The sequence below is a fragment of the Emydura macquarii genome, unplaced genomic scaffold, assembly GCF_026122565.2.
Source record: "Emydura macquarii macquarii isolate MOO-44397 ecotype Brisbane River unplaced genomic scaffold, CSIRO-AGI_Emac_v2 contig_1253, whole genome shotgun sequence".
NCBI lineage: Eukaryota > Metazoa > Chordata > Testudines > Chelidae > Emydura > Emydura macquarii.
In genome coordinates this window covers 5,838,145-5,866,099 of record NW_027131390.1, presented here as the reverse complement: position 1 = coordinate 5,866,099, position 27,955 = coordinate 5,838,145, and the positions used below count along the sequence as shown (strand labels likewise).

Genomic DNA, 27,955 nt, shown 5'->3' with positions numbered 1-27,955 from the left:
TATGAGTAAACCAGCAACAGCTTGACGCAAAACCCTGGACGACAACACAACTGTATTTAACCTTGCAGGATCTGGGCTCAAGGCAGATTGGACCCAAATGGACAAATTCTCACAAGTTCCACTGCTCAGCCAAGATATCCACCATTTTGGCTTCATCTTAAAGTAGAAATAAGTCCCTTTGAATTCTGGGTCCATCCTTCTAGGATCCAAAACCGTAAGGATGGGTCCATATCCTCTCTCTAAATCTGCCAGAGCATCATTCGTTCGTGGAGAAGTTTTGAGCTTTCAGTTGAGTTGTAGGAAAATTTGAAGCTTTGAATGAGGTTTTTCTCTTACCTAGTTTCATCTTCCATTTCATATGACATTTGTATTGAGCAACAGATTTCTCTCTTCCTCCTGCCTCTCTCCATTTTCATGAAATGCATACAATCCTGAAAAGGAGTATTGTGTTGATAAGGGGGCGTCTCGGGCCCAACAAGGGATAATATATTAACAAAACCCTTGTTCACTGTCACTATGTTAAATACAGTTGTGTGTTGTCCAGGGTTTTGTGTTATGTTGTCGCTGGCTTACTCATGTTGTAATCACCACCACGAAAAGTAGCTTTAAATTTTTATTGAAGATACAGAAAAAGAGAGAGACTTCTGTTACAATCTTATCTGAATGTTTCTCTCTGTGGAGAACTTTAACAGATATTACACCCTTGTAATGTAGGGCATAATTCATTTGGTAAATTACATTGTTTCCAAAATTATTATGAATTTAATTTAGTATCATATTAGCTACTTAAATTATTTTGCCCTCACACAAACAGTTTAAGGGCAAGTGGATTCTGTTGGTTACTAATAAATAACCAGACACTTTGTAATTGGAGAAGGTCAGCAAACTTAACTAAATCCTATGAAAATGAAAAAAAATGTTAAATTAGTTACTTTGAAGAAGCCACGTAAGGAGCAGTCTTGAGACAGGCCAATTAACCAATATTAAGAATATTAAATCCCATTATTTCTCTGTGTATTAATGTTTAGCCCCTGTTTCCCCTCCAGGAAACATGGTCTAACCCATCTGGTGATTAACAGGAGAAACTGTTAGTGATTTATTTTAAAACAGCATTTTCATATCCCAGTAAAATCCTCACAAGAGTTTAAAATCAATCTGTGGGCAGTGTTTTAGTTAACTTCATCTCACCAATTCATGTTGAAGTTTTGGGTTGGTTTTCTTCTTGGGTCTTCTGATTTTTTTGTCTGTGGCAACTTGTTTGTAGAGATGGACAGGATGAGCTTTGGTGTGTTTGCTGTCTAAGCAAAGTTGTATGCGTGAGAGTGTGTGTGTGTGTCTGTGTGTGTGTCTGTTGGTGACAGTGCTCACTTCAGAGTCTTTTATGTCTTCCTCCCTCCCCATTTTCAAGAAATTATAAGAAACACATCTCTTTCAGGCTTGTCTAGATTCATGTTGGTTCCTGTCACTCTTTCATTGGCTCTGTGAATAGGTCTTCAAGTCCTCTTCATCTTATGAATATGTGTTTCATTAATTAATATGCAACATATTAAATTGCTTTTGTTCTTGTGGCAGAAAAGCATCAGAGTTAAAACTAGCTTTGGAAGTTTCCTTTTTATTTCAGTCCATTCTCTGAGCTATTCTTTCAATTTTATTAGCGTTTGATAGGAAATGAAATTTTGTTTCCAAGAAAGGCCAGATGAAAATGCTGCTGTTCTTTATTTAAAAGATTCTAGTTGTCAAAATGGTCTTTAAAATTAAATAACTCTCAAAAGTGCTTAAATTGTTGAATCTACATGACAATTTTTTGGAACAATGATTTTTCTTGTATTCCTGGGTTGGGCAGGGTTTGCTTGTACACTGCCAATACTTAACTAATTTCCCACTAATATCAATATTCTATACGAAAATGGTTTCTTTCATTAGTAATTAGTTTAACAAAGTCATTGGATTCAATGTTGGTATATAAGGCAATTTACCATTTACAAAACAATGAGATTATGGGCTATATTAGGAGCATTGCATTTTGATAATGTATTTGCAAATCTGCATTTTACTGTAAATGAAACTGAAATTTAAGAACACAATCAGGTCGTTTCCTTGCAAGCAGATGGCGGAGCTCAATTACCTAGGTTAATTGCTGTGATAACATACCCTACATCCCTTTCACAATCAGACCTTTTCCTAAAACATGAATGTTTTACATGGTTTGCCTTCTTGATGTTTGCTTGTCCTTGGGATATAGAAGTAGAAACCTTCTGGAATTTCTTTGACTAGTTTTACATTTTCTAACATAACTAGCTAAAAATATGCGTTATTTCCTAGCATCCTGGCTATAACATGCTTGTAGCTACGTTGGAACGTTCAGTAAAGGTGCAAACAAGTTTTCAGTGACTTAATAAAAAAAAAAGTTATAATAATTTTATGAATATCATTTTTGCACCAATACAGAGGTCTTTCTTCTACACTTAGACAGCTTAGAGCACAGGCTTTCTGTCCAACAGGAGGCTGTTGAGAGAGAAGAAGGGACATAGGATGCAAGCCTCGAAGGGAGGGACCCAAGAAGGAGGTATCCGTTAAGCCAAACTATGCTGCTGCATTCAGCTTTAATTCTAATATTTTGTCTTCAAGGCACAAAATGTAACCTCTCAGACTTGTTCAAATCATTTTAGACTACACTTTTTTTGTCTTAAAAATAGGTGAAGTTTTAGTAAAGTACTTTAGGAGCTAGAGCCTCCTAATGTTCTCTCCCTAGCTAATATTTATGTATGTCATCATCAATGGTAGCACCAGCTGCAGTAGAAAGCAGTTTTATTGCTAGCACAGCTTGAAATCTAGAATTCTAAGTGTCTAATCGTTATTCCACTTGCTGATCTCCAAAGAATAAGGTGCTACAGGTTTTGTTGTTGTTGTTTGACACAATGCCAAGACTTTACTAAGTTGATGCATCACAGTATATTTTCAGTACTCTCTACTCCATTTACTTAATAATGCTTTGACCTGCAGTGACTCGATGCAAACAAAAGCAGTCATCTGCTCTGAATTACACAAGTTTCCTTGGAGACATACACTCACCAAATAAAATAAAATAAAAAGGTTTTGAGCTAGGATATAGTCACAATTTTAATTGACAGGAACTGGAATTCTTTAGAAATGAATACCATAACTTAATAAACTCTGTAGTGATTCTACTGAGGGTTTTTTTTTAAGCCTTTATAAACCAAATGGGAACAACCAACATTTATTGAGTATGAAGGGAAACTGACCACCTCCATTAGTGAAGTGTTTGTTAAAATAAGAATGGATTTTTTTTTTAATTGTGTACGTTTCAGAGCTTATATTAGAGGAATTTCAATTGGACTGTTTCCTGTGGAATACTCCATGTGGCTTCAGTAAACAGGTGGTATTATATTTGGGGCATACTTGAGAAGATTTAGAGATGGAGGGCTCTTTACAGTTGTGCCCCACTCTCACCCCAAGGGCTGGGTGGGGGATGGAGGGAAAGCTGGGAATCTCTCTTAGATAGTGTGAAGTTGGCATAGCTAGCTCTGTGCCATTTACTCCTGCCCAGCAGTGATCCTGGAGCAGTCCTGAGGGGCCATTCGAACTTGTGCAATTTAAAACAGCCCTAAGGTGGCTTTAACTTGCGCTGGGGCTGTACCAGCCTCTGATTCCTCTGGGGATTGGTGAGGTGGAAAGCCCAATGGCCGCTGAAATCCTCACCTTTGCACCAAGAGAATTTATCTTGGGGCACCTGAGATTCTGGCTTGGACTTCAACAGCATTGGAGAGAGGCTGCTCACATTGATTTGTCTGCCACGGATGCGATATTATGTTCAAATGGATGTTTTACTGAGTGATTCCTAAAGTTCACTTTGAACAGTTTTTCTAAATGTAACAATGTCGCCCCGTCATAACACAGTGGGTCAACTGGTTTGCGTATTCTGCAGAGATTGTCATAAGAAGGATGACCATGAGAGGCCCAGTCGCCACAGAGAGGAAGATTGCTTTAACACTGAGCTTTACTATGGAGTGACAGGGAGTGTGTTTCTTCCTTTCATATGCAGCAGGATAGCGATAGATGTCTAGCAAGGCCCATGATTATGGAATATGTGGAAACAATTGTGAAGGGGTCACGGTCAGAGTTTAAAAAAAAAAAAACAAAAACAAATCTTGTTGCCTGTGCTAAATTATAAATGGGGTGTTTTGGGGCCCCGTGGGAAGTTGATACCAAACGAATGGAACCTGGGGTGATTCTCAGTGCAGAAAGGGATTCTGGGGTGATGATAAGAAAGTGAACATGAACAATCAGGGTTGTGCAAACACTATTCTGGAATCTGTGTTCTGAGGCATTTTCTGTAAGAGCAGCGACTCAATGACTCCTCATTGCACAGACTCGTTAATACCACAACTAACCAGAAGTGTGTTTAGACTTAAGCGGCAAAGTAAGGAAAGAACATTGATAAAATGGAGAGAGTTCAAATGATTAGAATCCAGATACTCTAAGCAAACCCTTCGGAAGAAGCTTTAGAAAGGAGGTGACAAAAAAGGGAGATACTGAGCCAAATTCTGAGCCAAATTCTGCTCTTACTAACTCCAGGGCAGCACTAGTGAAACCCAATCATTTCTGTGAACACAAGGGCAGGATGAGTGAGAATAATTCTGCATAGTCACAGGGAGCAAGCCCAAGTATATAATATACTGGCCTCTGTAAATGAATGAGAGGTGCTGTCTTGAAGTAGCGGGCCCACACAGGGGAAAGAGGATCTGTTGGTATTATTAGCAAAAGAGGTTTTCCTTTAGTGGTTGAGGCCTGTGTTTTTGGAGCTGGAAGACAAAGGTTCTAGTCCTAACTCCCTGAGCGTGTGGGCAATTTATATAATAATTGTCTTTTCCCAACTGCACATGGCTCGGTCACGTGAAGCGTAATAGCTTGAAGTTAGAAAAGCGTCTTGTGTTTGCAAATCTTCTCATTCCAGTGCTGAGTTCTCAATTAATTTCTAAGGGAAGCTTCAAAGTGAGGGCATAGTCCTGCCTTATGGCACATCAGTCAGTTACCATCGCAGCAAAATTACAGCTCATGCAACTTCATCAAATGCTGATAAATGGCACTCCATGAACGTCATCTTTAACGAACAATTACCTTAAGCAGGTGTTAGCGCGGCAAACGATGGGCACGTATAGAGGCGTTTTAGTTTTCTGGAGTATGGAACCGAATATGATTTTCTGAGTATTATGCGGAAAGGCTGGTTCATATTCCCCCTTCTCCCTTCCCATTAGCTGTGAAGTTTTGTGCTTTAAACATAAGGTATTTTAAGAAAACGCAAGCTTCTTTGTGTTGAGTGAACATGCCTCCTCTGAAGGAAAATGCAGTCCTTGGTTTTGCTCAAGGCCTCATGCTTCACCTCTAGCTTCAGGAATGCATTCATCTGTTTCAAGAACTGGATTTAATTATTCAAAAGCCAGTAATTGGAACACATGTAAAGTTTTCCACTTAAAGGCTAAATGCTGCCCTGATAAACCCAGAAAGATTTTTCTCTTCGCCTCAGAGTAGTATAATCCTTCTCTCAGCCATTTTTTTTTTTTACAGTGAGAGCTATTCTGGACCTTACTTCAATGTCACGATTCAGTTGTTTAGTTTAGTATTGTTAAGTATTTAGAATACAACACATCTGTCATTTCTTTCCTATATATTCTCTTGCTTATGCTTTTAAACTATCTTTGTCATGCAGCATATAAAATAATTTATCAATTTCATCTGTTTGCTTATGAATTGAGGTCCCACACAACTTATCGTTCGCAGAACAATTTGTATCTGAACAGAATTTCTCATTATCTGGTGAAATAACTTTTGTATGAGAAAAGCTGGAAGAAAAAAATAGGCTTTAATGTTCTTTCGATCAAATGTTGTAAGTCCTGGAAGAATCAACGCTTTTAATCTCCTTACTTTTGTGACTTTTTTTCCCCAGACAGTGCTCGAATCTGGCTCACTAGGTTATTTCTGATACTGTGTAACAAAAACAGCCGCAGAACCTTCAAAGGAATATTGATGGTGGCTGTGTTAACTAAAAGCACAGCTTACATCAGATTGGTCTAATGATTCAGTGCAGCTGTTAACCTTGTTATATTTCTGAGTTAATGATTTAGGAGGAAGTTTGTTTTTTTTATTTTTAAGCAACAGCCTACTTACAATATAGTAAGATAACATAATATATTGGAAAGTGAATCAATTTCACTTCAGTCTGCACCATCTCCTCTAACAATAAAACAGTCCAGTAGCAGCAGGTGGATGTGAAAATAAGTCCCCATAACTGACATGCCAGTTCTGAATACATAGTTTGTGCAATTGTTTTAGACAAATAGTCTCCCTGTTTCCTTTTTAATTTTAATGGGAGAAGTGTAAAGCCCTTGAATAAATGTAGCTCAGGCCTCTCTGCTTTGGAGTTGTAGTTTGGGACCCCATTCTCTTCTATGGGCCAGGCTCCCCAAAGGACTACATCTCCCATAATGCAATCTGAAGTTCCCACAGACCAAGCAGTGTGGTGCACAATTAGAGTCACATGACTCTGGGTGCATTATGGCAAATGTTGTCAGCCCAAGAAGCTTGGCCCTAGGGGAAAATGGGAGCATCAAGTTCCTGAACTGTAACCTCCATGAGACCTTGCACCAGTGTGGGAAAATGCAGTTTAATATTGAACTGACTCGAAATGAAGCATTTCAGGTCAGTTCAATGAACCAAAAGGAAACATTTCAATTTGGAAATGTCAAAATATTTCATTTTGATTAAAAAAAAGGTCAAAATGAAAAGTTCCAGTATTTCCAAATTGATGTTTTTCTGAATTTCCATTCTTCAAGCAACTACACAATGACAACTTTTCATCCTGAGTTGGGAGGAAAATATATGCTGAAATGTTGGTATTTCGCTCAGGTCGGTTCATAAGCGAGTCAGGCTAAAGCTAAACCTTAGGACTGAGATACATGACTACTATAGTTGGATCTGTATTGCTGGCAATGCTTTCATCCTCACTGCATCCTCATTAACAAGAGGAGTCAAAGGATTCTTCAAAAGTTTATTCTTGTGTTCTTGTGCAGGATAAAATAAATTGAATAGCTGACCAAATAGCCTTTTTTTTGTTACCTTTAGCACAGAGGGTGCATTTTGTGTAAAGACGTGATGCATCTTTTAACCCATAGGAACATATTGTAATTGTTGATTTACGTCACCCGACATTGTAGGAGCATGTGTATGTCCTCATTGGTTACCGCTGTGTCTTGCACTAGCAATATTGGATCAAAATTCATATTAGCTAATGTAATGCATGTCTTTGCCTTATTAGCCCATTTATCTATTATATTTATGTTGAATAGCACTTTTCCTATCACTATTTTTGTATTTAAAACAGGGAATTTTAACTGTTTTTTAATTCAAAAGCCATTTTATAACTCCTCCCCCCACACCAGGCAATGTATTTAGTCTGGCTGTATTTAGGCTATTTTTATTTTTGAAATTTTGAATTTCATGTCTTGTAACAAATATTTTACACATTTTCTGTTTGGCTTCGACAATGGAGTTTTTGCATACTTATAATGAGAGTCAACGTGAGGTACTAATATAGAAATCAATTAAAAGTCTGTCTCCTTCCTCAGGAAAAATTCCCCTGATAGGTAGTGGTAAAATATTTATACTAATGATGATACATAGCAATCAGTTAATGCAAATCTCTAATTCCAAAGCCCACGTTTTTTTGATATATTATACTGCAAATAACACACATTAGAAATGCTCCATAAACGTCTGACACTTTCACTGACATCTGCCAAGAAAATATAATTTGTGGGGATGAGGGGGAAACCTGCTTTTAGAAAGGTTCATTTTGCAGTTCTTTCCATCATCAAACAGCCTGCATCAAAACTGGCAGTAACACCTTGATCTGCCTAAAATGCAGAACGAACATTTGATCCATAATTTAAAAAGCAGGACTTAATCAGAATGGAGGGAGGAAGTGCCTTAGGGTAACGTCAGTACACTAGGCAGCAAATCATTTGCACAGATGCTCTTGCTGGTGTCTGAGGTGTCAAACCATGATTATATCAGCTGGAAGTTAGCATGTGAACTCTCCTGTAAAATTTATGCTCCTTCTAGGTGGGGGACTTCAGCTCTTCTTTACAGTTCTAACCATGCTCCAAGTCCTGGCTTTAATAACAGACAAAACCCTGCTTTGGAGCAGCACATCTGAGCCTAGGGACTTGGGGATGAGATACTCACTCAGGGCCAGATGGTACCTAGCTCATAAAAGGGCGCACACTCAGGGGGAGGAAAGGTGGCAGAAGGATTTGCATGGCCCATGTGAAAGTCTGGTGTGGTTTTAGTCCCTGCAGTCAGGTGGGTGAAATTTACCCCTACACAGAGGCCTGGAGGGAAGAGGCAGGGCCCATGAAACTGGGCTGGCATATGGGGGTAGCAAAGGTGGGGCAAGCACGCAGCACTTCATAACAGGGCGGAGTTGCAAACATTCTGTCCCACTGCCAATGCAAGGCTGTGCCTTTCTGGTTAGAAACGGGAAAGCACGAAAGAATGGGGCAGATTCCTGCCTCCCTTGATCTTGGATCTTGACTGTAGGAATTCAAGCAGGGATGAAGACGTTTCCAGCTATGGTGATTTTAGAATAGTTCATTGTTTCATGGAAATCCGTGCTGGTGATTTGACCAGAAGTTCTTGTTGTTCCCATGACCTACACTGCAGGGTTTTTTTGTTTGTTTGTTTGTTTGTTTGTTTTAAAGAAAAAATTTATTCAGTAGAAATCTCACCAACCTCAGCATTTAGCCCCCCTTTGCCACAGGCAGCCCAGCATGGCGAGTTGGCTCTGTTTGATATGATAACCTGCTAACTTTCTTAAGAAAAGAAAAGAGTACCCGGGGGGACGAGGTGCACCACTCACATTTCAGACAGCTTACGCTTGTCACAGAAGCAGTCAATTTCACCAACATGATTCTGCCACTGTCGAGGAGGCAGATGCCTCAGCTAGGAAAATATCCTATGCAACCTGTCATCTGTGTTCTATAAATGGCATTGGTGTATCCAAAAGCCAAAAACGATGGTTAGTGGCAAGTATTAACCATGCTGTTGTCAGACTGAGGGTTTTTTAGTCTGGAACTGTTGGTGTGTATATTAAATGTACAGAATGCAAATAAAAAGCAATCTTCTATTCCTCTTTTTATCTCTCTCTTCTGCATTCCCATCTACAGACCCATAAATATTCAGTTTTTCCTGCAATACTTTTCACCCACTATTTGCTTTTCTCTCCACATTGCGGCAGCAGCAATAGCAAAACACTCTTAGCTGGAGCTGTGAATTGGGATGTCCAAGCCCTAGATAATCTGACAATTATTGAATAAAGCAGGCTCCCATAAAATGGTTACTTTGTTTTTGTTTCCCCTCTGAGGTACTGGCTAGCATACACCAGTCCAACGTTAAAAGTTAATTGGAATTTAGTTATTGATCCTTATATTTCTGCACCAGACTCTGTCATTTTTATTTATTTTAGCATTTTAATTTATATTTTAGGAACATTAAGAAAATTGACCAAAAAGTTTAAGGAGCAATAACCTTTTCAGGAACTAAGCCTTTGAAAATTAATTTTCTGTTCAGTTTAATTTCATGGAGGATGCACAGTCTTCATTATGTTTTGGCTAACTGGGTTGCAACAAGTGTTTAAAAAATGCACTGCAGTTTAATCCTGTAAGTGGATGATTATTTGTAATAGCTTAGCCTTAACAGTAAGGAAGATATAACATGAAACAGTTAATTAAAAATGAGCATGAATTGCGAAGGCTTAGACAAATAGGCAGAACTAAAGGAAGAATAGGCAGCCTGTATTCAGCCTTGAATGATGCAGAAACCGATGAATCATACAAGAGAAGTAAGAATTAGAATTCCAAGCTCCTATAGAAGAAGGTACCTAAACAGACATCCTCCAAGTGGCTGATTCTAGCACCTCTGATCCTTATGGAAACCCATAGAGCCTGTAGCCCTGTTGGCTCTCTCTCAACGGTTTGAGAACCATTGGCTTAACTTCATCATAGCCAATATCTACTTTTGCGTAGCAGGTTTACTCTGCCGGCTGCTAGTATCTGATCAGTATTTCAAGCCCAAGGACTTAAATGTTGCAGAAATTTGAAATAAGAAAATTGTTGTCTATTTAGTACTATGAAGCAGTGTTTACCCAGCCAGAGAAGCAAAGAAGGTAGCTAATATTGCTGAAAAATCATAGCCGTATAGGACTGGAAGAGACCTTGAGAGGTCTTCTGGTCCAGTCCCCAGCATTCATGGCAAGCTAGGTTGTTTTCAACCTGCTAAGAACTCATTTCTTAAGTGAATTCTACAAGAACCCTTAAATTTTTTTTTACTGTGCTCTGTAGTACAGTACCCCAAACTCTGGGGTATTGATATAGTAAGTATAGTTTTGGGCTGTTCTTGTAGGCTGCTGGGTATTCTCGATGGTGCTCTAGAGAATACTGCATGTGTTTCTGGTGCTAAGGGGCAAGAAGGAGGGCAGAGAAGGTGATTAGGGATTCTGGAAACACCTACTGAGCACGCTGCTTACTGAAATGAACTGGGCTAAGTAGCGCTGTACTCTTGAGTGTTTTATTGGATTTGGGACTTTATGCACTCTCTCTTACAATTACCTGGCCCCAGATCCTTCAGGGTATGAATTGCTATAGCTCTGCTGACTTTAGTGGAGCCACACACACACTGGCAGACATTCTCTTCCATTGATTTTGTCACCTCTAAAATGAGCGCTTTGTGACAGTTTTGGACAAGTGAAGGCTGGGCTGATGTAAATATGGTGATACAAAATCGTCGTCTTTCTGTTCAGATACAGCTGGTTCCAAAAACTGGGCAAGGAACTGAAGAACTCAGTCTGTATCATAACTTCATATGAAAACAGTGACTGCCTTCCTTGTCCACTAAAATATGTGCTATTTCCTACAGCATAAACACTGGAAGCTAATTTATGACTTTGCACTGCAGCAGTATCTTCTATGACAGACATTTATCTTTACGAGCCTTGATGTATGGTTATAAGCAAGAAGGTTGCAGTATTAACTTCACACACTGGAATGGGGAAAAGTAATAATTTTTTCTTAGATCCGCCATGCGTGCTGCTTTGAGTTATTTTTAATGCCATTTATGATGTCAAACACCAATGCAAATATGCTACACAATGTACCGTGTTTAAAAAAAAAACGACCACAAAGGAATAAAACCTACTTTTATTTCAGCTTTAACAGAATAACCACATTTGATCATTTTTCTTTTCAGTTTCTAAAAAAGCAGAGTCCTAATAATGTATTGCAGTTTGGTGTCTGTGCACGTTTATTCATCGTGTAGGAGTTACAGCTATGGACCATTCTCCACAGTTGGCAAAAATTGGCAATCTTGTTAACAGACGCATCTGAGAGACCAAGCGCTTGATGTGTATGGAGAGTTAACGACCTGTAGAAGTGAATCCTAGAGATCAAAGTTGAGGTAGAGTTTGCAGGACACTGAAGGCGGGATGGTATTGCTTTCTGTACTGTGCATGATTTGTATATAGATAGCCAACTTCAGGGTTGCTAGTTTTGAACTTTTTAGAAGTACTAAATTCACACACACATGAAAAGAAAAACAAATTAGGACTCTGTGCCACAAATTAAAGAAATCTGAAGCTGGAGAAAATTTTTTATCATTGCATAGTAACTCTGTACCCTTTAGATCTATCCATCTGGACCAGCGGACTGCAGCTTTTTCCTCACAAGTCATAGAAAGTGAGCAATTTAAAAGCAGTAATTAATCTGCAAGGATGTTTTTCAGTTCATGTGCAGTTGTTATTTTTGTATGAGATTAAGAATGAATCTAGCGGAATTTAAATGTCAGGTGTGTCTCAACAGGCAGGGCTGATGGTCCTTCAAAAACACACATTGTTCAGGCCTTACAGCATATGTTGAAAGTGAATGCTATTTTCTGTGAAAAAATAAGACATCTCAAGGTAGAATAAACAAAGCAAATTCTCAGTAAGTCATGTAATTCAAACTAATTTATGGATAGAATTATAAACAAATAACATAAAAAGTAGAAGAAAATAACTCAATTAAAAACATAACTAAAAATCAAAACAGTGTGTCATTTGTCCTGATCCGATTTTGGGGGGGAGGGAGGATTTTTTGGTTTATGAAAACTTTCAAGATTGACTCTTCTTTTCTGTTCAGAATAGGAAAATCATTGTCAGATGCCTTCTTAAATTTTCAATTCTTTTTCTCCTTTGAACTTTTTCTGTTTGTTTTTTACTAGAACTTAAGTTTCTGAACAAAAAGTTGTTTAAATGGAAAATGTTTAGAAAATGCTGAGACAGGTTGTTTTGACGGTTTGTAAACTTTTTCCCAAAATTTGTCAAAACTGAGAATTTGTCAAAACCAACCCTTTTTCTTGACAAATTTCAGTTTTTCTTTGACTGATGGTCCCTGTGTGTATTCCATAAATGGGGGAGGGGGGGGAGAGGACTGTTAATTGTTGGGAATTGTTTTTTGCAAGCTGCGTTCTTTGGCCCACAAGTATGCTCTAGGTCTCCTGGTGCTCTGAACCGAGGGCATGAAAGATGGTGCATGCCAGTGCCTCTCCAGTTCCTTCTTCCTGCCGCATGATCTGAATCTTTGGGGTCCTCAGCTCCTCTTTTTAAATTTTGTTTTATTGTCATTGCTCTAAGACAGTTAGTTTTTAATAGTCTTTAATGTAAGATCGATATAGTAGAGTTATACTGTGGGGATTTCCCCCCCATTTTCTTCCCCACCCGGGGACAAAGGGTTCTGGCCTTTGTCTGCAAAGAACAAAGGACGTTAGAAAGACATCTAAATTATTTGTTTCCATAGCAGAGAAATCAAGGGGTCAAGCTATATTAACAGATTTTCAAAATGGATCTTGCCTTTGTTGGTAACAGAGGGTAATACTAACTCAGATGCCCACTCCGGAAGGGGTGAGGACTTGCTCCATGAGAGGGCAAACTACTTCGGGCACATCTCTGAGATACATACCCCTCCTAGAGATATCTTGGGCAGCTACTTGGAGCTTTTTGCAGACCTTATGCTTTGGTCCAGTTGCCAACTGCGGATAAAGCTGTGGGGACAGTAGTAATACCACCAGCTATCACGTCTACATCCTTGCTCTCACCTTCTAACTACTGCTTGTTAATCTCTCATGTTCAACCCACGTAGGGATCATTACTCGAAGAAGAAATGGAGGTTACTTAGCTGTAACTGGAGGTTCTTTGAGATGTGTGGTCCCTATCCATATTCCGCTACCCATCCTCATTCACCTCTGCTGCTGATTGTGTGAACTGAAGTAAGAAATGAGAAACTGAAGAGGCATCAGCCTGCACCATCTTTTCTGCACTCAGTTCAAAACACGAGGAGAGCAATGATTCATATACAGTCCAGCAGACACTGCTTGTAAAAAAAATTCTGGAGTCAGGCACATGGTGCACGTGTGGATCCCGCGTGTGGAATACAGATAGGGACCACCCATCTCAAAGAATCTCCAGGTACGGGTAAGTAACCTCCATTTTTGACAAATTTGCATTTGCTGACAAAAAATGTTTCTAAGCAGGATAAAAACATTATTTTATGTGTATATAAACTATGAAGTACTTCGGGATTATTTTCATCATGCAATAATGGATAAAAGGAATGCATCATGGCAGTTTTTGTTTGTATCGATGTTAATGGAAGGAGCTGTCTATGTACATGGAATGGCCCCGTCACAACAGCATCTGACCATGTACTAATGCATTTATCCTTACACCCCTATGGGAGGTAGGCAAGTGCCGCTATTCCCATTTTGACAGAGACACAAGCAGACTTGTCCTGGGTTACGCAGGCATCAAAGCTAGGGATTAAACCTTGGCTTCCAGAGTCTGTCCAATGCTCTGAACATGAGACTACTGCCTGTTTGTGAAATTCTACTTCAGAGTCTATTCTTTCAGCGATAAGGGGTGCAAATTCCACTGTGTCAATGGGAGAGACTCCTTTGTGTGTGCCTTGGATGCTAATGGTACTAAGATTTAGTAGCTTTAGAAGCCTCAGGCACTTTAGGGTGTTGCTGGGGGCCCTACCTGAGCAGAAACATTTGCTTTGCGAGGTGCAGAGGCAGCCAGAAAGCCCCATGCAGAGGTGCTGAGAAAACATACTTAGGTAAACCAGAATCATCGGCCCAGCGCCAGCGTCTCCGCACAAGTGGGTGGGGATATGACCCAGCCATGCCCCATTTGATTCCATTTCCGTGTGTAGATACTGTAGAGGAGACAAGTGCTAATAGTAACATAGGTAGATTTGAGGTGTTAAGCCTGGTCCATCCCCTCCTCCCCCGCCATGCTCAGGGAGTATGAGTCACCACATACTGGCTTCTCCCTATACAGACGGACAGTTGGAAAGGTTTCCAGGGCCCTGGGTCCCCCGCCGCTGTTGTGCACTCATTCCAGAGCAGCCATAATCTGGCCTTGCATGTTAGAGGTGACGAGCATCTGAGTTTTGAACCAAGGTGCGTGGAAATGCTTGTGGGGTTGTAATGGATTTAAAATATCTATCTTGTATATAACCTGATCATCATCCCCTTCCCCGGCAATCGCAAAACATTTGTCACTCAGGCACAGACAACTGCAAGTTGGCCTTTGCCAAATCTTTCTTAGCATTTCCTTTGCTCCATTTTGCCCAACAATTCTGACTGATCACCAATTCAAATGACTGCCAATTCACAGTATTTACAACCTGCCTGAATGCAGTTTTTCACTCTCTATGCAAACTAATACGATCTACATTCATCTAAGGCCAAGTTTTCAAAAGGAGCGTCTACATTTTTTACTTCCTATGTTTGCATATACATATGATCTCTGTGTGCACAGAGATGATTGTATGCACAATAGTATTTTCATGGACTCACTGGTGTTTAGTGGTCCAGCTATCCCCCCTCCCCCCGCTGATTAAATGCTTACATGCACAAAATTGTGCACCCATATAAAGAGTTAAATTTCTAGACTGGCTTTATCAAGCTTTCAGTTTTGTGGTTGCATTTTGCAGCCACAATTACTTAAAGTTAAGACCAAAATGTAAGCTTTTGGATTGGAGAGTCCAAGGTTGGGGTCCTTTGGAAATGTAATCTTTTATTCTTTAGTATCTTGGCTAGACATTCGCTTTCTCAGTACTTTTACCCCAATATATACCCCAATTATTACATCCATTAAATCAAATGAATTGCACAGCTGCTTAATAGCTATTCCTGCTTGAACTAAGGCAATTAACACTCTCTGTGTAAGGCAGTGGAGAAATGAGGCCCCCACCTTTCAGTATTGGTATGATATAGCAATTGAGGGTGATAAATGTTCTCAATCTTCGTGTACACAATGTTACACTAGGTGTTTTTGTTCAGAGAAATTTAGAATGGGAAGGTTAGTCCCAAAGCGGAGCATTGTGGCTACTGTTTGATAGAGGAACAGCATTATGGGAAGTAAGAGAGGAGATGACTGGGCCTTTCAGCATGACGGGAGAGGCCTTTTCCTTGTACTAGGTGAAGTGTTGGGCAGTAAGGAAAGCCCAGTCTGGAGAGGGTTCAGGGCAAACTAAAGGCTCGGAAGACTTCTGTGCAGAGAAGGGATCCCTGACTCTGGAAATTAAGGAGGCACGAGCAGAAGTCACTACAGGTGACAATGCAATGAAGTTCTGCTCAGTTTCTTCAGTCAGTGTTTCTATTCTGAACTCCCTTCCAGTCGGAGCACAATGAATTTGCAATAAATGCACTCCTCCTGTGGCTTGCCTGATTAGCCTCTGACAAAATTTATAACATCAGCAAAATCACTCTGTGTTCTGTTATCTGCAGCACAACACTAGCTTTTTCTCTCTCTTGCTCTTTTTAACTTGGAACCCTTTGTCTTTAGTATCGCAAAACACTGGATGCTCAGTTCTCGTAGTGGTCCAGCTATCTCAACTAGACACACAATGTTTGCAAGTGCAAATTTGGATATTTCCCCCCATGCGCAGATGGGAGCAACTAATTTAAAATCAACCTTTCTAGTAAGGATGCAGAAATTACAGTGAAGTTGCTTTGTATACAATGCTTTTTGATATCTGGAAATACCACTAATTCAGAAGTAGAAAGTTTACTACGTGACTGAGGATAATTACAGTATACATATCATATAGTTTATATACCTGGATTCTGAAAGCATACGTATTAAGATGAATTCCAAAGTAAATCTGTCAGATCATGAATCTTCTGCTTATATGATTTAGTGCCAATGGTATTGATTGATGCTGAAAAGCCAAACTATAGTGCTATTAATTATAATTTCAATATAACCACACTGTATAATAAGGGTATTGTAATTAGTGTGACTTTAAAATGTTTCCAAAAGGATTTAGACAAGTGCACAGAGGAAAAGCTATTGTGAGGTACATCTGCTAATTCAAATGGAGGAGGCTTTCTGAAGTTTCCTTCTGTTATTGCATGAAGCTAAGCCAGAAGACAGTATTTTAGAGTATGATGTGACCCCTTTGTCAGTAACCCATCTTCTTATACCTGATCTAATGACTTAAAACATCATAAACTAGAGAGAAAACTGTCTGTTGGCTAATTTTCAAATAATTTGAAGTGCGTTGGTCAGTCACAACGTTGGCAAGCTAAACGCTTCAACAGACTGGGTCAGGGGACTCCGTGCCTGCAGCCGTGACGTGTGCGTACAAAGTGTGCAGTGCTACCTGCAATTGACAATGTAGACAGGGCTATTTGGTTAGACCACCGATTCTCTGTTCAGATTTGTGTCAGAAGCACACGCGCGCTTTTAATTGTCTTGCCAAATGAAAGGTATTTGCTGCTTTTCAATGCAGTGGTAGCATGCCTTTCTGCAGCATATGGATATTTTGCTTCTACTAATCAGTCCTTTGTGCTTGCTTGTAAAAAAGCTTTCCCAAGGCCATTCCTCCTGACAACTCTTTCTGTGATGGCACTGAATCAAAAATCAGGTTTGCTGTATTCCTTCCTTTTGTGAATCCGTTGTAAGAAACTCAAATTTGGAGGTATTAACCCATCCATTCCCTGATTAGTGTTTCCGGCCTCTTCCCCTTTCCTCTAGTGGATCTGACGCATCTTTAGCTGTTAAGAGCCTCAGCAATCGAGATTCTCTCTGAATCTCTCTCTCTCTCTGAATTGATTAGCTTGTCTCCAGTCCATCCCACGTTTCTCAAGAGATTAAACAAATGCTCCCTTCGAAATTCCAGGATGGATACAATCCTATTTGACAGTCTGTCAGTCTACATAGGCTTCTATTTTTTGATCTGCTCTTCTAGAACGGCCCCAATTTCCTTCACTTCTTTTATTCCCCTTCCTTAGGGAAATTGTTGTCTCCTTCACACTTCTGTGTTGTCAATAGATGCACTGTAAAAAAAACGTCTACTGATAACCACACTTCTTTCATTCTCTCCACTTCCCATTCAACTTGAATCCTTTCTCTTGCTTCAGAACAGGGTTATGTAAGTATTCAAACTCCTATTAAAGTTAATGCAGCACTGAACAAGGGTGTTATAGTGAGTTAATAATTAGTGTATTATAGCACTCTGAAACACACTTCCTTCCCAGCTCTGAGCCTTGCTCTCAGTACTCCTGTCATCTGTTTCTCTGCTCTCCTGACTTCCTTTTATTTTGTATTTCAAAACAGTTTCTTAATTACAAGTGTAGCTGTCATATTTCATGCTGCACCGAAACAGTCTCTGAGCTGACCTTGCCACTCCTGGTTTTAGCCTCCTTTATCTTCTGCTTTGCTGCTCAGGTCTTCCTCGCTGCCTCTCACCTCTTACTATAGGTGACCCATTCAGCTCCAATACCGTAAGCCATGGCCGTCGAGCAAAACCCATTGTGTGGGGCGGCCCCGACCAACACGCATAAACAAAATGGCATCATCCACGCAATGGTGTCACCTCTTGTTAAAGGCTGCACCTCCGTTGGCTGGGGGACAGGTGGCCTGTTTGGGATGCTTGACTGGCTCTTCCCAGTCTGCTTCCTCTATCCCCAACTCTGACTGAAAAGGTTGGCTCCAAGTCTTCCACTCATGCCAAATTAAAAGAGGGGAGCAGCTAACATGGGCAAGTTGAACGCTCTTCTTTTGATGCCAAGAAGGACTAAACCTTAGGTTTTCATGTCTTTGTGGTGGTGTAATCAAGCCATGGCTGGTTGGCCATTAAAACAGGGTGGGTGGGTGTTGCTGCGCGAGCATGTCTCCACAAGCCCAGTTCATCCACACTTGTCTATTGAGCCCGGGTAACACTCCAGCATGTTCATAACTCCTAAAATAATTGACGCCAACAGGCATGTGACTCTTAACAAGCCCGCCTTCGAGAAATGCCTGGGGGGTGATAAAGAAATTTACCATCCGCTGCAGTTCTTGAAGTTCCTAGGCTTCTTGGAAATGGCAGGCTTGAATTCAGCTCACCAGATGGGTGAACCCTTCAGACACTATCTGAATAAATTAAAAAGTCTGAACGTTCCGGGATCAGGCCCTACTGTTCAGATTATTTGATAAAAGTACGAGGCAACAATCAAGAGAAGGGTTCTGAAACAAGGAAAATACTAATGAGTGAAACATAGTCCTCTCTGTGAAGTCAGTCTCTTTCATTTTTATTTTCATCTCAATGAAGACGTATTTTGTGCAAAGAGGGTCTCATTCCACTCTGGTGGCTGAACTGAAAAATTATAACAACCAACTAATGCTACCAACTAATGGAGTTACTCCTTAGTTCAAGTGATAGAGGTCTGGGCTGGGATGTTCTCTGTCTCTGATTCAAAACATCATTTACAGCCTGTGGTAGGGCTCATTACGGAGGGGTAGTGAGACCAGAGAGTCTATGAACTCTGCGATAAGTACTATTAACTTATATGATGTCAGGACGGATGGTGTTTAAGATAACTGGGATGGCAGAAATCTACCCGAGGTCTGAAAAGACCTCAAAGGATTGTAGTCTAACTACCTAGGCCTCCAGAAATTTAAAAGGGGTAGAGTTTTGTGAATAAGCTGTTGATCACTACCCATTGAACCCGATGATTTAGCCAGCTTTCTATCAATTTTATAGTCCTTTCATCCAACCCATACTACTTTAACTTGCTGATAAGAATACTGTGGGAGACTGAATCAAAAGCTTTGCTAAAGTCAAGCTATATCACATCCACTGCTTTTCCCACATCCACAGAGCCAGTCATTTTCTCATAGAAGGCAACCAGGTTGGTCAGGCAGTTAAAGAAGGCAATCATATTTCAGGCAATCGGTCATCAATTGCTAACTCCATCTTTATCCGGAGTTTTCTTGTCTAATGAGAGCTAGTGCTGGTCAGAATCTGAATGTTGATGACAGGGAGGAAGCTGGAATTGAATTTCATATACATTTTCACAAGATTTTTTTCCTGTTTTTCAACCGGCTCCAGAGTGAATGAATTTCCACCCATCTTTGCTGCGTTACCACTGGAGCAGTGAGGCACGGCACATCAGGAATAAAGGTTAAGGGATATAATCCTTTGCAGGACATGATCTGCCATTCCTAGAGATAAAACAAAACAAAACAACCCCCCCACCCTCATATGTGAATATGCAAACCTGCGATGAACTGGATAACAAGATTTCCACTTTGTAATATTGCTGTGGCAGACCTACTGCGTGAGAACCCATCAGGAAGGAGGAGACGGGAAAAGCCATGTGGAGAGAATAGTACAGATGGATCTTGTTATCATTAAGAGGATTTGAGTGTGTGGCAACTCCAGAACAGCTTTTTTAAGAAAATTAGCTGTAAGTATTTTGTAATGCAGAGAACACAAATGGGTTTATTGTGCTGTCCAGATGGCTAACAACATTTACACCAGCGGTTGGAATGAATCATGTAGGAAATAAAGAAGCTAATGAAAAGAAGTGCTAGGGATAGTTCCTGCACATGTGCCTAACAGACCCTTGTAGATATCAAATACAGTGAAAGGACAAACTGTAATAGAGGAACATACACAGTTGTTCTGTCCGCAGTGTGAACCACAGGCATTCCCCTGAAATACATTGTGTTGTGGTTCCCTGTCCCTGTGCATAGTCCCCCCTTGGAGCCCACTCATCATGAGGATGAAGTACTGTTGATGCTCATTACGTCATCCCTTGTTACTGGTTATATTTTTTCTCGATCTGCACTGACTGCAACTGCTTCATGTTTAAGTCTTGGAAATGTTTTCATTTGACGTAAAGATTCTCTACTCCAAGCTGAACAATCCCAGTCTTTTTAATCTCTCCTCGTATGGAAGCTGTGCCATGCCCCTAATCATTTTATTTTTAGCCCGTCTCTGTACCTTTTCCATTCTAATCTATCTTCTTTTCAGAGGGGGCGACCAGAACTGCACACAGGATTCAAGATGTGGGTGTACCAGGGCTTTATATACTGGCATTATGTTTACTTTTTTATAATCTATCCTTTTCCTAATGGTTACTTACATTGTTAGCTTTTTTGACTGCCACTGAGCATTTTCAGAGAACTATCCACAATGACTCCAAGATCTTTCTTGAGTGGTAACAGTTAATTTAAATCCCAGCATTTTTGCATGTATAGTTGGATTATGTTTTCCAATGTGCATTACTTTGCTTTCATCTGCTATTTTGTTGCCCAGTCACCCAGTTTTGTGAAATCTCTTCGTTACTCTTCACCATCTACTTTGGATTTAACCACCTTGAGTAATTTTATATCATCTGCAAGCTTTACCACCTAAGTGTTTACCCCTTTTTCCAGATCATTGATGAATATGTTGAACAGCATCCTGGGGGGGGGGATCCCACTGTTTACCTCTCTCTATTCTGAAAACGGACCAGTTATTTCTATCCTTTTTTCCCTATCTTTTAACCAGTTATTGATCCGAGAGAGGACCTTCCCTCTTATCCCATGTCTGCTTACTTTACTTTAAGAGCCTTTGGTGAGGGACCTTGTCAAAGGCTTTCAGAAAGTCCAAGTGCACTATATCCACTGCATCGCCATTGTCCATAGAATTATAACAGATTGGTGAGGCATGATTTCTCTTTACAAAAGCCTTGTGTCTCTTCCCAAACAAATCGTGTTCATCTAAGTGTCTGATCATTCTCTTCTTTACTATAGTTTCAACTTGGTACTGAAATTAGGCTTACCAGCCAGTAATTGCCAGGATTGCCTCTGGAGCCATTTTTAAAAATGGGTGTCCCTTGAGTTATCTTCCTGTTTATCTGGTTACAGAAGCTTATTAGGTGATAGGTTACATACCACAGTTAGTAGTTCTGCAATTTCATATTTGAGTTCCTTCAGTACTCTTGTATTTCCCATTGTATTTTTTTAGATTTCATTCAATCATGCTTTTAGGATTCTAGACCTTATTCCACCTTCTCTCTCCTGTTTCCTTTCTCTCTCTCTCTGCCGCTCACACATACACATGTTAAGTATCGGTTGCAAGAAAATGAGCGAGAAGACAGCATTGATGTTTAGTGTTTGTTATCCAGCCAAATGCTACATTACTCTACATGCCAGTGTCAGTGCATTCTTGTCTTTCCTTGACTTTTAATGAGGGGGTTTCGGGGTGGTGAAGAGAGCTCAGAATGCATTTAAATGTTTTACATAACATTGAAGTCTCGCCTATAGCAGCAAAGCTTCTCATCTCCTGGTGATACTTTTTGCAGTCTCATTTCAACAAAGAAATATTTGTGTAAGGATAAAAAATTAAAAGTTCTTCTTATTCCTCTCCCTGTCCTTTGTCGCTCCATACCCCAGAATGAGAGGGGATATATATCGTTCATGGGGAGATGACTTAAGATACACCCTGTGGCTATCTCAACTTTTGAAACCAAGTATTGGAGTAGTGTTACCTAGTAGATTGAGCACTGGACTGGCCTTCAGCAGATCTGGGTTCTCTCCTGGCTCTGCCAATAGCCTGCTGGGTGACCTGGGCATGCCTGCCCTGTGCCTCAGTTTCCCCATCTGTAAAATGGAGATGATGAAACTGATCTACTCAGTGAACTGCTTTGAGATCTACTATGAAAAGTAGTAAATAAGAGAAAGGTATTATTATTATGAAGCCAAGACACGAGAATTCCTGCAACACCACGAAGAATAACATAGTGCAGTCAAAGAGCAAAAGGGTGTCCATATCTTGAGCTTTACTACATTCAAAACTGCCGAGGGCAAACAAAAGAAAGAGAACCTCAAGAAGGAGGAAATTCATGTGTCAAGTCACCGAGGGAAGGAAGTCACAGTACAGCTAAACCATAGAGAGAGAGATCCAAAATAATGTCAAATATATAGCACCAGAACTGGAGAGTTTCCTGGCAAGCATATTAAAGGATATTAAACCTTTGCATGTGGCCAAAGATACAGTATCTTCATTTCCCTTCTGGTATGTTGAGTTTTGTGGTTACAGAGCATGGGTAAAAGTGATAGACAGCTAAAGGTAAAACAGGTCATAGATTTAAGATGTACAGCTGCAGATACCTTACTGTAGCAAAAGGATGCTTTCTCCTCAACTTTATCAAGCACAGAATTATGGGGCAGAGTAGCTCAGTCAGAATTGTAGGCTTTGAAAATTATTAAAAGATTTGTAGTCTAATGACCCTTGGTGTTACAAAGTCTAAAAATTTTACGTGGGTCTATTCTGACTCAGAAGTAATGGAACATAAATAAAAAATACGTGAGTTTTTAGCTAGTGCATTATTTAATACCAGTATGTTTAAGCAAATCTCAAGAAGGATTCTGATGGTAGCATACATGTCACTGTCAGCTTTAATTTCACTCGAGGCCTTTTTCTTACCAGCTTTTTGCCATCTGAAGTTATTAAAATAAAAAGCTAAGGAATGTGGCAGCGAGGGATATTAAGTTTACCTGCTTGAATTTTTTTGCCTTGGGAAATATACTGGCAACTGCAGCTTTTTTATGCTAACTGCTTAGTAAATGGCTTTTGTGGATATGCTCTTCATCCACAGTTGCTGCATTAATTTAGGCCGGAATTAACCAACCTGTACTTCAAAACAGCCCCATTCAGCATTTCTTTAGCACCTTGCACCTGAGGATCTCCAAGCACTTGACAAATATTTATTTAGCCTTGCCATGGCCCTGGGAGTTATGTAGGGTAAGAGGTGTTGGCCTTGTTTTACAGATGGGAAAACAGAGGCGAAGATGGATCATATGACTTGCCCTTGGACACAAAGAAGTCAAGGAAAATAGTTACAAAACTGTAATAGCACAGAGATTCGTTTTTTATATGCCTATTCAGACATTTTGTCAGCTTGCTGTCAGAGTGGGAACCATAGCAAGGGGCAGTGCAGAACCACGTTATGCTAAGAGTTTGGGGAAATGGAATTTTTGAATAAAATGTACGATCACAACATTAGGCACAACATTGCATACGCTCAGTGTTATGGGGTTTTTTTCATTGCCTTTGTTGAGAACATATGGCCCATATTTTCTCCTGATGTTCAGTGAACTCTGGGTTAGCCATTTGTGGATGTCAATCACATTTGTGGATGTCAATCACACTTATTCTTGTAGATACTGTGCTACACGTTGTCCTCTTTGGGCCTGGTCCAGTACACAGTTAAATCAATGGGAGCCTTTGATGTTTTGCACAATCAGCCTAATCAGTTGTGTTTTGCTTTTCTGTATAGGAACGCTTCAGATGTTAAATTGGTCTTGATTTAATACAGCCATACAGATGCGATGGTCAAAAAAGTGGTAGGAGAAAACTAGACAGGTATTATTTGTACAGCAGTGTAGTGAGGAGTGTAGTGCAGGGGTGTCAAACATACGGCCTGCGGGCAGGATACGGCCCACCAACCTTTTTGGTCCAGCCCGCGGCGACATCTCGCTGCGTTGTAGGCTAGGACGCCGCGAGATCTCGAGGCTGCAGCGTGCTGCTGCCAGAGGGTAATTGAAATGTAGCCTGCCATAGGAATTGAGTTTGATACCCCTGGTGTAGTATATAGGAGTTGGGATGTATTGCTTTAAATAGTTTCTGAGCCTCTAGCGTTTTCTATGTGTCAGAACCCCGCTACTGCAGCAGAGTGCATGTGTAACTAGGCCTTACTTATTGGGCATATTTAGTAACCGTAGTTATTTGGGTCCCACCCGTGCCACTGTGGTTTCTTCGTATTACGCTTTATTGCATAAAAAGCAAAAGATGCAACAAGCAGCTGCTTCATTGGTTTGTGCCAAATGCCACAGACAACCAATCTGTGACTCCTGCAGCTTCTATGATGATGAAGGTGCCTACACTTATTTTCGTACAGAGTGTAGCTCTGTGCATGGAAGTTCATTCACAGTTCTTTACATTCACGTTTCAGCAATGGTTGGGAATGTGCAGTGTGCTGAGTTTGTGAATGTCATTGAACTGCCATTTGGCATATTTTTGGTGTTTTGTTCCCCCCTTCTCTTCCCCTTCCCCCTCCCCCCCCCCCCAGCATGGTTCACCTGATGAGTTAGTTGGGATTTTCTAGTTGGTTTTTCCTGTTAGTGAACTAATTTTGAGGTTCTGCTGCGATGAGATTTTGCTCTAATTTTCCATTTGTGCTTATATCATTCACAAAGTGCCCCGAATAATCATTGCAATGTGGCTCCACTCTATTTTTAGTTCTCCGTCAAATAGTGGGTTGTATCAGCTTCTGCAAGCTTGTTGCGTTAGACTGTGTTGTTAAACGTTTCACACTAATTGGCGCATCCGGGCTGTAATTGAGGTCCTTTACTTGTGTCCGGATCTTTCCTTTCAGTGGCTCCATTAAGTTGTACAACTGTCATGACATCACGAAATTGGAGACATTAATATTTTTCTAGTTGTGTAATAAATTCTTTGTCTGACTTTAGGCCATTCATCATGCTAAGGAAAGGTTTAACTACTGCTTTCAGAAGGATGACATTGATTAGGTCACTCATACATTATCCAGCATTAAGATTTTATTAGAATTTGCTTCCAAAACTGACCCCAGATGTTAATGACCTAATGGTTCTTACAGTGCGGAGCATAATGACAAGATCTCTGGACCCAGAGCTTCTGTTGTACATTGGCATAGAGCACCTACTTCCAGTGACTTCAATGCACCTCAGCTGATTTCTACCAGTGGAGGATTTGGACCTTAGTTTCTCTATGTAAATTTAAATAATCAGAAAATCAATCTGTTTTGGAGAAGACAAACTGAAAGGCTAGGGGACTGATGATAACTGTGCTCGTAGTTATCCAGCTCAGTAGTTCACACTGGCACAAGTTTGGGCCGATCAAAAGTAATTCTCCGACCACCACTTTTGTGCTTCTGTAAGAATGAGTAGAAGGATCATCCCCGACTCTGTTTGAATTGATCTGCCCACTGGCAATGTCCATTGTAATGACTTGGTACCGTGGTTTGGCTTTCTCAGAGGTCATGCAACACACTGATGCTAGATACAGGGTGGGGACATGTTGGCAGGTCAGTGGTGGGAAGCCTGGGATGCTAGTGCATCTATTCTGTGTATCATCATTTTAAAAAGAATGGAATCCGTCCTGAAAGCTGATTGGCTGGCTTCTTTTTTGTGTTTCTAGGAATGTTGGAAGCATTTAAAACAAAAATCCCACACTTACCTCAGTAACCAGATCAATACCCTGGGGAGAATACATCTCCCCATCCCCATCTCTGCAAGCACCTAACCACCCACTCCCCTCTTGCAGTTGGCAAAATCTTGCTCGCTTCCTGAAAGCAGTGTAAGCTATTCTCCCTCCCTATTCTCCCTTCTTGCAGCCAGCAACCGTCTCTCTTTGGTCACCTTGTAAGCAGCAGGCCTTCCTGCTGGCCAGTGCTTCTGTCTACCAATAGTTGGTTGCTTTGTGTTCTCCCCATTTTGCAGCAGCTAACCGGCTTGCTTCCTCTCTGTGCAAACATAAGGCCCAATACTCCAAGTTGTTAAGCACCTTGTATGTGTGATATGTTGAACTCCCTCATCTTAACTGGAAGCCAAGAGCTCTCTGCACCTCCCAAAAGAGGCTCCGCATCTTGCAGGATCAGGTCCACAACACATCTCCTGCCCCGGCCGATGATCTGACAGCAGGGGCTGTCTTGCTGCTGATTGGCTGGCGGCTGGCTTTTTGAAGGTAGCATGTGCCTCTCACTTCCCTCCTGGCTAATAATGTTCAATGGCCACAGACTTTATTTTTGTAAATGTCAGAGGGATGCATCATCTGGTCACTGCACCGCTGACGTCAATAGCACTGCACACAGGTTGCTTGCTACCTTACAAAGATTTTTTTTTCTAGTAGTAAAATTCTAGCAATAGGAACTTCTGTGCAGCATTTCCTGTGGCGAAACAACCAACAGCTGTTACTGGCCCCGCCACATCTCGGACCTCCAGCTCCTCCCAGCCAGTGACGACTCCCAGAGACTGCCGCACAGCTCCAGTGCTGTCAACCTGGTCCCATCGTGTTTGTGAAAATCCCCTTGAAAGAAAGCTAAACCAAAGCAAGGATAGTTAAGAGACTAATTATCGAGCAATCCAGGCCCTGCACTTCAGTGACTCTGTTGCTCTTTCCAGCTCAGTTATATTTTCCTAATAACTTCATGAATCACTTTCAATGGTACTATCTCTGCATTATAAGTCTACATTACTGATGTTGCCTCTTATCTAATAAAGCAACAGCAGTCTAGGTGCAGTGCTTTTCCCGGGGATTAATGAACATTTGAAAGAATGTGATTACTCCTAGCGCAACCAAAGGCCACTAGCCACACACAGCCTGTTACTTTATCCCCAAGGAATGACTAGTACTTAAAGTCATTGTTGATACCTTAAGCCATACGTGAGAGCAGCAAGGCAAGGGGGTTGTTTTTAGTGGGTGATGCAATCCCACTTGCTATCTATAAGGCACTTCTTAAAAATGAAAACATCTTAGCCTGTCAGATTGCTTGGACTGTCTGTCTAGTCTCCGGACAGCATATGATCTCATGTATTGCTTGCGTCTTTGCAAATGTTTTCAGCATAGCATGTAGGCTGTTAATTTTCTGATCTTTGGGATTTTTTTCCCCCAAGAGGTTGAGGTTCTACAATCCATAATACAGTGATGGTTTTATACTTCTCTAGATAGTCACAAATATCTAATTAGGATGATAAACTCTCTTAAAAAATTGTATAGGTACTGCTCCAGAAAAAGGTCTGCGTCGTACGGCCAAAATCTAAAGATCACTGCGTTTCTAGGTGACCCTGTAGCTATGTAAACATTGTCAATGATTCAAAAGCTAGCTATTTCTGTATGTCGTGTCTTACTGCTTAATAGAATGCTTCAATTGAGAAAACACTTCCGAATATATATGCCATCTGTAATACCAATGGGAATATTGATTGAAAAGGACCACTTGAAAAGCCATAAAAAAAAATTAGCATGCATTCTTTGTGCTCCTACTTTTTTACCCATTTGAAAGCGATAGTCAATTCAGACCTCATTGGATTGTCGTCCTTGCTGTGAGGCAGTGCCTTGTTATTACTGATCCTATTAGAGACTGTTTTACTGTGGGTACTAGAGACGTGTTGGTGCTGCATTGCCCACAGATGTGGAAATGTGGCTTACTGACCTGATAAACTCAAGTGCAGAATGTAAAATCTGCAGGTTAGACAATGGCATGTTCTCTTTCAATTTTCCTTAATCTGCATGCAGACCACAGCATGTATTGCAGGAGGCCGTAGGGGATACGGAATAGATAGCCTATCTATTAAGTGCCTGTCATTAGGATGAACATTGCATGAAGTAAGATAAACGACAAATGTTTATGAGAAGTGTTGTTCCTAAAAGTAAACTATCCCCACCCCTCTCCTCCACCACCGCAATACTTTTTAACACTTTTCCTCGCTACCAGTGTTTCTCCCCCTTTTCCTTCCCCACATAACATTATACGGTTTATATACTTC

General features: G+C 40.6%; 1 protein-coding gene across 4 annotated transcripts in view; it reads left to right on the top strand.

The window, feature by feature from the left end:
- Positions 1-27,955, top strand: part of FGF13 (fibroblast growth factor 13) — a 318,358-nt gene that overhangs the window by 135,213 nt on the left and 155,190 nt on the right. The gene's annotated exons all lie outside the window — the stretch shown is intronic.